Here is a 14,504-nt window from a genome sequence, read left to right on the forward strand (position 1 = left end):
GTTTTTATGATGTTTAAATAAAAATAATAACTTTTAGCAAAAGTATCTATGAAAATACCGGTTTTTAAAGGTAATGTATTAGTTATATATACCTATTTTTACAGTGAGATTATGATAATTGAACACATTTTTATTGAATTTATGAAATGTTTACATGTTTTAACATAATATAATGAATGAGTCATAAAACTTGAAATATATCTAATGCGATATGATTGATGGAATGATTTGCAGACTATAGTTATATGTAATTATTGAGATTTTCGATATTTTAGACATGTCCTTGACATAGAAATTATATTTGTATAAGATTTTATCGACATTAATATACCTAATATAATAATTTGGGAGAAATTAAGGTATTTTTATCAATTTTCACTAGAAAAAAATATATATATATATATTTCCAAGCTTGTGAAGGTAATATACAAGCGATTCCATGATTATTTTACAAAGTAAGCATATAGAATACCTAATACATGAAAAGTATCAGTGATAAGCATCCATGTAGTATAGATATAACTGTATAAATAATAATTAACTCCTATTATTTTGCTGGGCCATCTGTGTAAGATATGCGTTAAAAATAATTGAAATATATATGGTTTACTATATGATATCATAAGTGAAAGATTATCACAGCTTGACGTAGGTACATTTTATTTTGTTTTTGCTAATATGTGATGAAAATAACTATAATATAATATTATCTTTCTCATTATCGAATACCATGGAATTTAAATATGATTTTGCAGGTATTATATTACATTTAATTGTAGTATTAGTATGCACAGCGACGTTGTGATATATTTCATGTATCTACTGTAAATATATAATAATTAATATATGTTTAAGAATTCAGGTATTAAATAAAATAGGTATATATCGAAAGTATTTTATATAAATTATTATTTGAAATAATCAATCGCGTCTATATGTATGCACGAATGCTGTTTAAGTAAATATGTATGCAAATGTATGTACGTGTGTATGTGTGTGCATGTATGTATGTATTAACTATTATATTATAGTGCAACGATATGTTTCGGATGTTGAGACTTGTAATAATGACTCGTTATAGTGATGGTCATGCATTTAGATACATTTAATAACTAAACTGTATATATGCCTTTGATGGTAATAAACTAGACATGGGTATGATATTTTTTATAATATTACATATTATTTAATGAAATTATGATATTTTTGCCCATTTTTTACTAAAATAATGTGATGTTTCCATAATATGCTTTATTGAAATTTTGATATTTTTACTTATTTTAGCAAGATTTCTGTATTTACACACAGACAGCAATGTTTTTTTTTTTTTTTTTTTTATCAAAATCAGTACATTTTAATGTGTATTCACATTGTTGAGTATATTTTTAGGTTTCTGCATAAATTCTACCTACGTATTTAACGAAAAAATGAGTAAATTATAATATATGATCAGGTACTATATTGCATTTAATTGTTGTATATTGGATATCGTTACATCAGTATCCACGGCGACGTTGTGATATATTTCATGTACCTATCTAATGTAAATATATAATAATTAATATATGTTAAAGAATCCAGGTATTGAATAAATTATATACCGAAAATATTTTATGTGAATTATTATTTGAAATAATCGAGTCTATGTATGTATGTATGTATGTATGAATACTGTTTAAATATATAAGAATATCAAATATGTAAGGATATAGGTATACAAGTGTGTGCATACTATGTAAGTAATATATGTGTATGCCTATATTATGTAGATGACTTATTGATGTGTACCTATATATATGAATGTTTATATATATATATAGTTATGTTAACTATAAAATATGTTTAGGCGTTTGTAATATCGAATATGTATATATGATTTAATGTGGGTTTTCATAATATCATACTAGGTATCGCGTATCCATGTAGGTAACTATAGAACTAAGTGATGGGTTGATAATAGTTTTTAGTATTATTTTTATTTTTACTTATTGTTATATATATATATATTATAATTCTCACTACACATGACGAATAATAATAACAATAATAACAGTTAAAGAGATTTATTTTTTCTCGTATATACCTATAATCCATGTATGTATATATAAGCTATGATTTTAGTCTAATGTAATCTCATACAATATTTCAATGTATGTATGATTGATTAAAAATATAAGTATCTGTAATATTATTCAGGATAGGTTAGCCTGATAGTATTGTGTATATAAACATACAATAACAAGAATGTATGTATGTTCCCACATGTATGCACATTGTAGCATGAGCCTGTATGGAAAATGACTAATAATATGAAAATTTTTAATTGTTAAATTGATAAAGATGTTGGTAAGATAGGTACTACAGATGTGCCGTTAATTATTGTATATTTCTAAATTTAGGTAATAAACCGCATAAAGTATCTGCTGAAATGAGAGATATTGTTAATAGTTCTTAATTTTCCGATATTATAACTTATACAATAATATATGGCGGTGGTGTTATATGCCTGTGTGTATGACGGTAAAATAAAAATATTATACAAGTGATATGACTGTTGTACGTATGTGCTGATAAAATATACGCATCGGCCACTTGAGTGATATGTAAGTTGTTGATGTGCAAGCACACATGCGTTTTCTCATATGTAAGCGTGAAAAAATATGTTTTTGAGAGTGTTTCGTTGGTGGTGACTGTGACTGGTAATGTTGTGTGTTTTTCCCGTGTACATGCATGAATTAATATATATATATATATATGTCGGTCAGGTTATTGATAATATGTAAGTTGTTGTATGCGCGTTCGTGTATGTGTTTTCTCATGCACAGGTATGAAAAATATAGAACACGAGATCAGAGGATCAAGGGATCAAGAATACTGAATAAGTGATAGGTAATGATTAAGGATTAGTGATCAAGAGGGGTATATATTGTGTAATAATAATATGGTAGGTGTGATACATAATGTAAAAAATAAATATTACACAAGTGATAATGGCTTTTACATGTATGTTTTTCTCATTCGTTCTTAAAATATATCAATATTGTTGATTAACAATAGTTAAGGTTTTATTAGCAAACAAACATGTAGATGCATGACTAGTCTTGATGAATGTTGTTTTTCTCAGATGTATTACATAACAATTGATCAAGACGTTGTTTGATACATAATGTATCCGTTGGTTCGAAAGTATAAAGGAGATATGAAAATTAATATACCGTTGGATATATAATATGGATGAGGCATCATATACGTTTTTATATATTATTACCTAGAAGATGACGAAATACCGAGAAATATATGTTACTCAGATAATGATACAATTTTATAATCCATTTAATGGATAAGTAAGAACCTTGTAAATATTTATTGTAAACCTTAATATTATTTTAATAATTGAAAATACTTTTTATATATCGTGTCTTTTTGTTTCATATAAACTATTTAATTTCCTATAAATATTAGAATAATCTACGTCTCACATTGCGTAGGTGCTGGTGCAGGGTGTTTGGCGAATGTTGATTGAGACGGCTGTGGTGTAACCTTATGTAGCATTATTACCAATAAATAAAAAAACTTTGTATCATGATCGGGGGGACGAGCAGTTAAATATAATATATTCAGGGAGAATCGTAGGATCCTATAGATATAAATAGGTTAGGGGCAGATATGTAAATATCAGAATCTTAAATAATATATTTAAATTACTAGGATTCCATTTCAGTTATAATTATGGTTTATTGTCTACTAAGCACTGACAAATAATAATAATACTCGCAAATATAATATTCCTAAGCTATATTCTATTATAATATGTGACTGTATCGTAGTCATACATAGTCGTAGTGTGTATTGAGATATGAGGTGTATAGTGAACTGCTTTACTAATCCATGGTGTGTGTTGGTCATAGCCCTTGCAATTATGTGTGTGTGTTTTAATATTAATGTATCGATCAGCAGTTAATCGTACATAAGGTAGAGTTCGTATTATATACATAAGTGTTATGAAACATATAAATATGTTATATTATTATATTTATAATTGTTACAACTTGTTTTTAAATATCACGGTTGTTTTTATTTTACACAAAAATTAAAATATTAAAATGAAAAGTAAGTATAAGCATATTTGTGTTTAATTCAAATATATTAGATTAAATGTTGTATTATTTCAAACATTAAAATAAATGTAGTAGGTATATAAACGGTGAAGTCGAAATAGGATACTATAATTTTTGCATTTAGTGACCAAACTATATACTCAAAGACGACGTCCAAGACCCTCAGAGTCGATATCGTCTATTCTCCTTAGTCAGTATACCTACTAGTTACACAAATTCATAATATTGTGTGTCATAAATATATAATTTTGTGTATGTTGTCGAGTAATCCTTTGAGCTGTATAAAATAGTTAGATCTATGTATTTTAATAGGAATTACAATTTTGTAGTCGTAATTGACGAGGGATGGCGGGGGTGAAAATACTTTCTAGGGTGGATGGATTGGAATGTTTAAATGCATCTACGTAATTGCGACTATGTTTTTTGTAAGTATGACTTTTGTGTCTTAATATATTGATATGTACCTAAGCTGTATAATATGTTTGGTTGTGTGTGTGTTTGTGATGTTGTATGTGTGAATATATGTACATAAAACTAAATATAAATGAATACTGCATATACATATATATTATAATATGTTTGGGTGTTTGTGATACCTGATGAATGTGTGTATGTATGTATATAATATGCGACTATGTAAGTATCTAAATATGTATGAACTATCCTATGGGTATATGAGTGTAAGTGTGTTGTGCTAGAGAAATGTGTGAATGAAACTCATCATCATCTGTAAACGATTAAACGATTGACCATATATACATATATATATATATTATAATTAATATTTCCGTATGTTGTCGGGGAGAGGAATGTGTGAATGCAAGCGAATGTACCTATATTCCGACGTGTATATTTTGAAAATAAATATTTTTACAAGTTTATGTCTGTGTGTGTTTGAGATTTATTCTCATGTATAACGAAGGACTGGGTGGCTTGTTTGTATACTATATGGAATACTGGAATCGTGTGTGTGTGTGTGTGTATGTGATGTGATGTGATATGAATGTATGTATCTATGCATGCATGCGTGTACCTATGTATGATAAGGTATATAATATATATGTTGAGCTTGTGTGTGTTGTAAATATTATTATATAAGTTCAGAATGAAAACTGATGAGTACTGTATAGTGTGTAATACCATATTATAGTTTGTATGTGTATGGTTATATCATATTTATATGAATAAATATACCTATGCGTTTTATTGATATGTAAGTAATAAGTATATAATATTATGGTATAATATTTGTATATAGGTATGTGTGATGTTGTAGGTACCTTATATTATATTATGAGCATAACGTATGTTCGTATATATGTATGTATGTATGTATGTATGTATGTGTATGTGGGTATGTATGTATGTATGTATGTATGTATGTATGTATGTATGTATGTATGTATGTATGTAAGTGTGTATGTATGCATGTATGTGTATGTGTGTTTGTATGTATGTATATATAAGTTCAGAATGAAAACTGAAGAGTACTGTATAATGTTTAATAGTATATTATAGTTTGTATGTGTATGGTTATATCATATTTATATGATGCGTTTTATTGATATGTAAGTAATAAGTGTATAAATTGTATAATAATATGTTCAGGGGTTTGTGATAATGATGTGTGTATAATTGTTTAGATATATGTAAATACCTATGTATATTATATGTAGACTATATTATAATATATTTGAATGTGTGTTTGTTTGAGAGGTATAACGTGTGTGTATGTATGTATGTATATATGTATGTATGTATGTATGTAAGTAGGTATTTATAGATGTGATAACTGATAACATAGGTATGATAACGCGGTGGCGGGCTCGCGCGCGTTCGCGGCGGCCCTTTGTAAGGTATAGTGGCTGTGGTGGTGGTGGGGGAAATTATACATCTCGTACGTATGCGAACGATTGTCGTAAACACCAGTTAAATGAGATAGAATATACCTTCTAATCATAAGCGAGTAAGTTGCGCAGTGGTGTGGTTGTGGTATGGGAAGCGACCTGTTCGAGTTCGAATCCCGGTTCGGTAAAAAAATTTTTAAATTATTTTCCGCGGCTAATTGATAGGGAAGAGTGGCGGGGGGAATATCGTATAAGTGCGTGATTGATGGTGGGGGGTATATGAAGAGCGGGGTAGCGGGGGGAATGTCGTGTACGTATGTGATATGGGTTGAGCAGAGGTGTATAATAGATGTATGTGGGATGTGCAAACGGGTTTCGCGGGATGTGCATCAGGTATAGGGCTGAGCCAGCAGGATGCGGTTCCAGAAATCTCTTTTTTATCCTACTATTAACGTCACATCTGTAGTACCTATTATACCAACATCTTTATCAATTTAACAATTAAAAATGTTCATATTATTAGTCATTTTCCATACAGGCTCATGCTACAATGCGCATATATGTGGGAACATACATACATTCTTGTTATTGTATGTTTATATACACAATACTATCAGGCTAACCTATCCTGAATAATATTACAGATACTTATATTTTTAAACAATCATACATACATTGAAATATTGTATGAGATTACATTAGGCTAAAATCATAGCTTATATATACATACATTGATTATAGGTATATACGAGAAAAAATAAATCTCTTTAACTGTTATTATTGTTAATATTATTCGTTCTAGTGTAGTGAGAGTTATTACATATATATATATATAACAATAAGTAAAAAAAAATAATACTAAGAACTATTATCGACCCATCACTTAGTTCTATAGTTACCTACATGAATACGCGATACCTAGTATGATATAATGAAAACCCACATTAAATCATATATACATATTCGATATTACAAACACCTAAATATATTTTATGGTTAACATAACTATATATACATATAAACATATATATAGGTACACATCAATAAGTCATCTACATATAGGCATACACATATATTACTCACATAGTAAGCACACACTTGTATACCTATATCCTTACATATTTTATATTCTTATATATTTAAACAGTATTCATGCACGCATACATATAGACTCGATTATTTCAAATAATAATTCACATAAAATATTTTCGGTATATAATTTATTCAATACCTGGATTCTTTAACATATATTAATTATTATATATTTACATTAGATAGGTACATGAAATATATCACAACGTCGCCGTGCATACTGATACAACGATATCCAATATACAACAATTAAATGCAATATAGTACCTGATCATATATTATAATTTACTCATTTTTTCGTTAAATACGTAGGTAGAGATTATGCAGGAACCTAAAAATATACTCAACAATGTGAATATACATTAAAATGTACTGATTTTGATAAAAAAAAAAAAAAAAACATAGCTGTCTGTGTGTAAATACAGAAATCTTGCTAAAATAAGTAAAAATATCAAAATTGGAATAAAGCATATTATGGAAACATCCCAATATTTTAGTAAAAAATGGGCAAAAATATCATAATTTCATTAAATAATATGTAATATTATAAAAAATATCATACCCATGTTTAATTACCATCAAAGGCATATACAGTTTGGTTATTAAATGTATCTAAATGCATGACCATCATTATTACAAGTCTAAACATCCGAAACATATCGTTGCACTATAATATAATAGTTAATACATACATACATACATACATACATACATATGCATACATTTGCATACATATAGACTCGATTGATTATTTCAAATAATAATTTATATAAAATACTTTCGATATATACCTATTTTATTTAATACCTGAATTCTTAAACATATATTAATTATTATATATTTACAGTAGATACATGAAATATATCACAACGTCGCTGTGCATACTAATACTACAATTAAATGCAATATAATACCTACAAAATCATATTTAAATTCCATGGTATTCGATAATAAGAAAGATAATATTATATAGTTATTTTCATCACATATTAGCAAAAACAAAATAAAATGTACCTACTCGCATACGTGCACGACTATATTCCCCCCTCCACCCCTCCACTAGGTTAGGTTAGTTTCCTGTAGGTTAGACTAAAAAAAAAAAAACAAAAAAAAAAAAAACATCCATTATGACTCTTTACTTCATCCTTCACAGAGTGTAGATGAAGTAATCTTTAATCGTATTAAAGGTCATGATCCATTATGACTCATTACTTTATCGTTCACAGAGTGTAGATGAAGTAATCTTTAATTTTATTTTTGTATTTTTTTTTGTTTTTTTTTTTTTTCGTTTTTTTTTTTTAGTCTAACCTACAGGAAACTAACCTAACCTAGTGGAGGGGTGGAGGGGGAAATATAGTCGTGAACGTATGCAAGTGATTGTGATTTCTGAATTCGAAACGTACGGATGTTAATTATGAATTGGATGATCTTTAATGTATCTTGAGTTAAACAGTTAACGTATGAAATCATCATGTGTAAGCATTTCGTGAGGGCGCTCGAGGGTGTAGCCTTGTTAAATTAAAGGTCATGATCCATTATGTTTTGATTATATGAATGATTACATAAGTTATGCCTTCAATAGTGGGTGATATTGAGTAGGTAAATTGAAGTATGAAATAAAGTTTGCGCACGCCTATGGTAATAATAATATTAATTTATATTATGTAGCTTTCAAATAATATAGATAATATACTACTGTCTACTGCAATAATACCGAAACAAATCATTCGTATTCATTTATATTTAATATAATATAACTTACCTATATCAATGCTATGGTACAATTTAAAATATATGGCAATTAATTAAATATTAATATGTTGCACATGACGAATCTAACCAGAAATCAGAATATTCCTGGATGAAATTTACAAACCAATGTTTTAAAAGTACATTGGCCGCAATTTACATAAAATATGACTGTGACTTTTTGTTAGGTACTTAGTTTACTGGTTACATATAATATATGACCGTGACTTTTTTTGGGGGACACAATTTACCAACTCCAGCTGTATAAAATTCGAAAACGATAAATTATTGATAAGATTATCGAACGTTTTTGCAATAATAGCCACTAAATCAAATATGTGAAAAAAAGCGTCTTTTACGTTGAACTTTTTTTCCTTTGATTTTCATAAGTTCATGCATAACAAGGAATGCTGCACTTGCAAATTGTAAACGATAACTCATAATTCACAAATAAAATAAATATAAAATAATAACTAAATTTGTAATATTTACGGAGAAAAAAACTATAAGAATTGAAAACTGACAATGTCCGTAAACAGCTCAAAAAGATTCAAATTATTTTCAAAATTGTATTGTTGAATATAAAATGATAAAGGTAAATAAACTTATGAATAATCTTGTATTACATTTTCAAATCTTAGAATTAAAAAGAAAAATTTTTATGAGTACTCATCTCAAAAATGTTTGCTAAATATCGTGATTTGAACTTTGAATGCTTATAAAAATAAAAACTGTGACTAAGGATTTTTAAGAATTTTCAAATGTCATTGTAACATTATAGTATGAGCTTTGTATTAAATTTTCAAGTTTTTAACTCAACAAATAAAGTTTTATTGACACTCTTAGAAAAAAAACTCTAATAAAATTGAAAACTGAAATATTCCTAAACACTTTAAAACAAATCAAAACATTTTGAAAATGTTATTGAGTATAGAAAATTCATATATAAACAACCATTGAAAATATCATGTATATACATTTATTTGTTTTAAAGTTATTTTTTTTTTTATTTAATTAATTTAAGCATATTTACAATCTATACAATTTGTACAATAAGTAAATTTGATAACATAGGTAATATTAATGACTTAACTTTTTGTATTGACGAGTTGCTATTTCGTTGACTGTTGGGATTTGGAGATCTTTATGTAATGCGTCGTTAGGTCATATACCATGGGGCTCCAGTTATTTGTCTAAGACATGTAGACTGGAAAGCTTTTATGGGTCTTATATTGGATGGTCTGGCTTGGCCCCCGATTTGTATACCATATGACCAGAGGGGGGTAATTATCGTCTTGTATATTAATATTTTGTTTTTTAAATTCTTTGAAGAAGACAATAATGGACGGAGGAGATGTAGACGTGTGTTTGATTGTTTATAAATATAATATATAAAATGTACTAATGCTATCAATTAAATAAAAAGAAATGTACCTATTTAGGTTTAAAAGCACAGCCACTACATGTTTGCAACATTCAGATGCACCAGCAGGGCAAGAGCACGCAAAGTAGAACATATCTAATTTTTTTGTCAAACCATTAACACCATCGCATATTTTGAGTTGACCATTAACTTCATGTGGCATATCAGAAAGCTGCGATGTTTAAAGCACCAAGCATTTTATACATGCACTCTATGAATTACAATAGCAAAAAAGCAATGAAGCAGATTTTATAATTATATTTCAAAACTTAAGTTTTCTGTAATAATGTTTCCACATAGTATTATTTGATTACTATTAAGGACACATTCGCCTTCTACTAAATTCCTGGAGTTTACAGTACACTTCACAAATACGAATATGTCTTGTAAACTTAATAACATATTGAAAATGTTTAATACTTTAATAGTTTATATACATTTTATTTGATTGGCTTTTGCGATATATTAAATTCTAATAGTAAAGTTAATAATAATAATAATAATTTTATCAATATTTATTTTATATAATATTATATTTATCATGGTATGAAATGTTTTTAATTAATTTCTATTTATGATTATAGAAAAAAAAGGTTTCAACGTTCGATCATTTAGAACTGGTGACAAGGTGAAGTTACCTGGAACAGCGCCGGACAAATCAAATATATATGATTTTGGATGTTCTTGTGATGACATTTATAGAATAAAGACACAACATAGTATCCTTTAAAATAAACCAATTTAATAGTATTTTTATTTTTTTTACTTTGTATTACTTTATTTAATAATATAGTAATGTTTACTGAGCTATAACTTAAAGTATTGCAGACTAGGGCTTCAAAACATTATTTATAACGTTCTAACAAAAATAATGAAAAACAATAAACGAAAAACGAAATTAATCTAATATCATTAATCATAATTAATGATTAAAAATAAATAATAAACGTATAATATGTAACATAAAAAAAAATGCAAATAATGTTATTCAAAATAACTTTTGTGCTTTTTTATTGAAAAAAAAAACTTAACATTACGATTGTTTTTAAAGCTTATAGTCTATATAAATATGAATCTTTTAAGTTATAACTATGAACAATCTAATGTTGGCAAACCTATGTTAACAGTAATTGATATTTTTGAAATACTGTATCCCTGTTTGATTTATAAAATATTAGTTTAATTCTGTAATTCAAATTTCAATAAGATACAGAACTGTGAGCATGTGGTTTGGTGTACCTACCTACTAAATATTTATATAACCTTAACATTATTATGCCATTTCAAGTTGTATTATTGTTATAAATATTATTTTTTTAATAATATCTATTATTTCATCTTTCATTTATGTCATGATATTTAAGCAATATTTGACACCTAAACTAACACTAACTTGCCATTTATAGCTACTTACTAAAAGACCCTAGGATGATTGAAAATAACCTATCCTGGACAACAAACTCTACTAATTTGATAGTTCTTCCATCAAAGTATGGTTATCTAATTACCTATATATACTGAAAATAACAATATAATTTAAAAACAAAAAAAATTATACATTAAACGTTCAACAAAAAACAAAAAATTAAAAAAATGTTTTAAAATATAATAATGATTAACGGAAAAAATCAAATAATGTTTGAAAGTACAATAACGATAAACATTAAAATTGTATAACATTTAAATATCCGAAAATGTAAAAACGATTTTAAATTTAAGCCATGGTGCAGACATTTTGATTTAGTTATTTATTTTATTTATTTGACATAGTGATTTTGATTCACAATAATTTGTAATAATTGAATTAATTTCCATAGACAATAATAAGTAATATTAGGAAAAAGTTTAACCAACATTTTGTAGAAATTCAAACTTGACCCTGTGAAATAGTTAAACCTTAAAACTTGTTATTAAATAATCTCCTTTAAATAATATTTTTTATTTATTTTTGCTTTTAAATTATAAATACAGTTAATACTTTATATTATAGGCCAGTAGTTCCCAAACTATTTAACTTAGCGGCGCATTTAATCTTTAAAATACATTTTCACGGCACACAAAGAAATAAATACATATTATTTTTTGACGATACAAATAGGCAAATGGCAGTCAATACCTAGTCATTCAACGTAAATTCAAAACATAAATAATCATAAGCATATTTACTTTACATACATAACTTTTTAACTTAAATTCATATCACTTACACAAGCTACACTTAATAAAACATAAATTACAAGGCACACTTAAAGAATTTCACGGCACTGTGGTTGGGAATCCCTGCAGTATAGGCTATAGTATAAAATTTATAAATTTATGAACTTAAGAAAAAAATTGAAGAAGTTGCTCTGCTGTATAGTAGGTTTTGTTGTTTTATGTGAACCTAGTCATTTTTTAGGCAACTGTAATGTATTTGTTAAAATTTAAATTTGAATTAAATAATAAATCATTGCGTACTATAAACAAAAATTATTTTAATTCAAAATATTTATGATGTTGTTGAATGAAAATGTTTATTAACTGAACTGATTGTTCTTTCGTTGTCAATATTATGAAATAGATTTTTAATATTTATAATTTAAATACAATTAACTTTAAAAGTTTGAGCACAATTTAAAGTTCAAGCCATAAACTAGATTCTTTTAGAAATATACTTAATAAATTTTAAAAAAAATGTTTACTATTAATACCCATTGTACTTCAGTTTAAACTTTAAATCTTCATTTAATAATGTTTTTTTTATCGTAATACATATAAAAAATAATTATTTATAAATTATTTGAATTTACTTTTTAAAATAATATTATATATAATTTATATGTTTATCATTGTGATATATATAATTTATTAAATATATTATTATTTTGTCAACAAATTCCTAATTGTTCTTGTCATTATTTTCTTAACACAATTTTGTATTTAGTTATACCTAAAATGGTTTGTTAAATATTCTGGATAGAAATATAGCGAATTAAACAGCATCCAGAAATACTTCAACAATGCATTGAACAATTCACTGTAGTCATTACGTGTGAAGTGAGAGTACATGATCAAGTACTTGAGTGTATGTTAAAATTGGCAATTGTATCATTATTATAAAAATTAAAATCATATTTATATGTTTAGATTTTGAAACTATTCAAAGTTTTGGCAATAAGCTAGTTCATGTCATCAACATAAACATTCAAGACAATCATGAAGAAATAACGATTGGAGCATTTTTAATTTGCAAATTTGTTACTTTGGTAAGACTTTTTTTTTGATATAGTTTATATAATATCTATTGAATATTTATGTAAATTTATTTCCATTTTAGTTGTCCAGAAGTGAAGATCTTGACAATAATATTGATCAATTAGTTGTCAAATATGAAGAAAAATGTCAAAGTCCACTACTCACCTGTGTACTTTTCTATTAAATATTAGGTGATTAAATAAAATTTAAATTGTGAATATTATTTATAATTCTTTCCCTAAGTAATGGCAATAATAAGCAATATTTGAATCGATAGTAATATAGTATATTATGCCATATTGTGCAAATACGATTTATATCATAAATTATAATGTATACTGTACTTTCTTTTATCGAAAAAACAATTACCCCGATCCTATTGAACCGCATAATTTTATATTTTTTAAATAAATTTATATTTAAATAATTTTTATTGGTTTTATTTTTGAATGGAATGTTAAATGTTTTGGTCTTACAAATATGTCTGATTTTAGATTCTGAGCGGAGCGAGGGATCTTTTGGTTTTTCAATAGTGTTTTTACAAATTTCACTTTTACTTACCTATACAAAATAAGGTTAACATAATTAAAACAGATATATATTTATTTATAAATAAATAAAAGTAATAATTTGTAGCCTTTTTTATTAATATTAAATATAAATAATTATCATATGAAAATAAAAATGAACACACCATACATTGACCTGCTATTAGAAACTTTGAAAAAAATAGAACAGTAATATGCTAATAATATGTAGGTACTGTTCTCATTTCAAAAAATTCCTTTTTGTTGGCAAAATTATCTATTATATTTTCTATGTTAATAGTTTGTTTTCTTTCAATATTATTGTATAAAACTATACGTCTATCTTGTCTGTTTGTGTTACGTAAATATTTTTTTATAAGTTGAAGCTTTGAAAATTATTGCTCAGGTGAGGCATATATATTGTTAGTACCTACCGATAAATACATAGGGAAATATAGAATTCAACTCTTCCTTGACAATCTTGACAATAGTATATAGTATCAGCTATATCATG

General features: G+C 26.3%; 1 pseudogene; it reads left to right on the top strand.

Moving 5' to 3' along the window:
* Positions 1 to 2,902: 2,902 nt before the first annotated feature.
* Positions 2,903 to 13,647, top strand: LOC132943746 (RNA polymerase II subunit A C-terminal domain phosphatase SSU72-like; annotated as a pseudogene).
* Positions 13,648 to 14,504: the final 857 nt, after the last annotated feature.

The sequence above is a fragment of the Metopolophium dirhodum genome, chromosome 4 (genome assembly GCF_019925205.1).
Source record: "Metopolophium dirhodum isolate CAU chromosome 4, ASM1992520v1, whole genome shotgun sequence".
Taxonomy (NCBI): Eukaryota; Metazoa; Arthropoda; class Insecta; order Hemiptera; family Aphididae; genus Metopolophium; species Metopolophium dirhodum.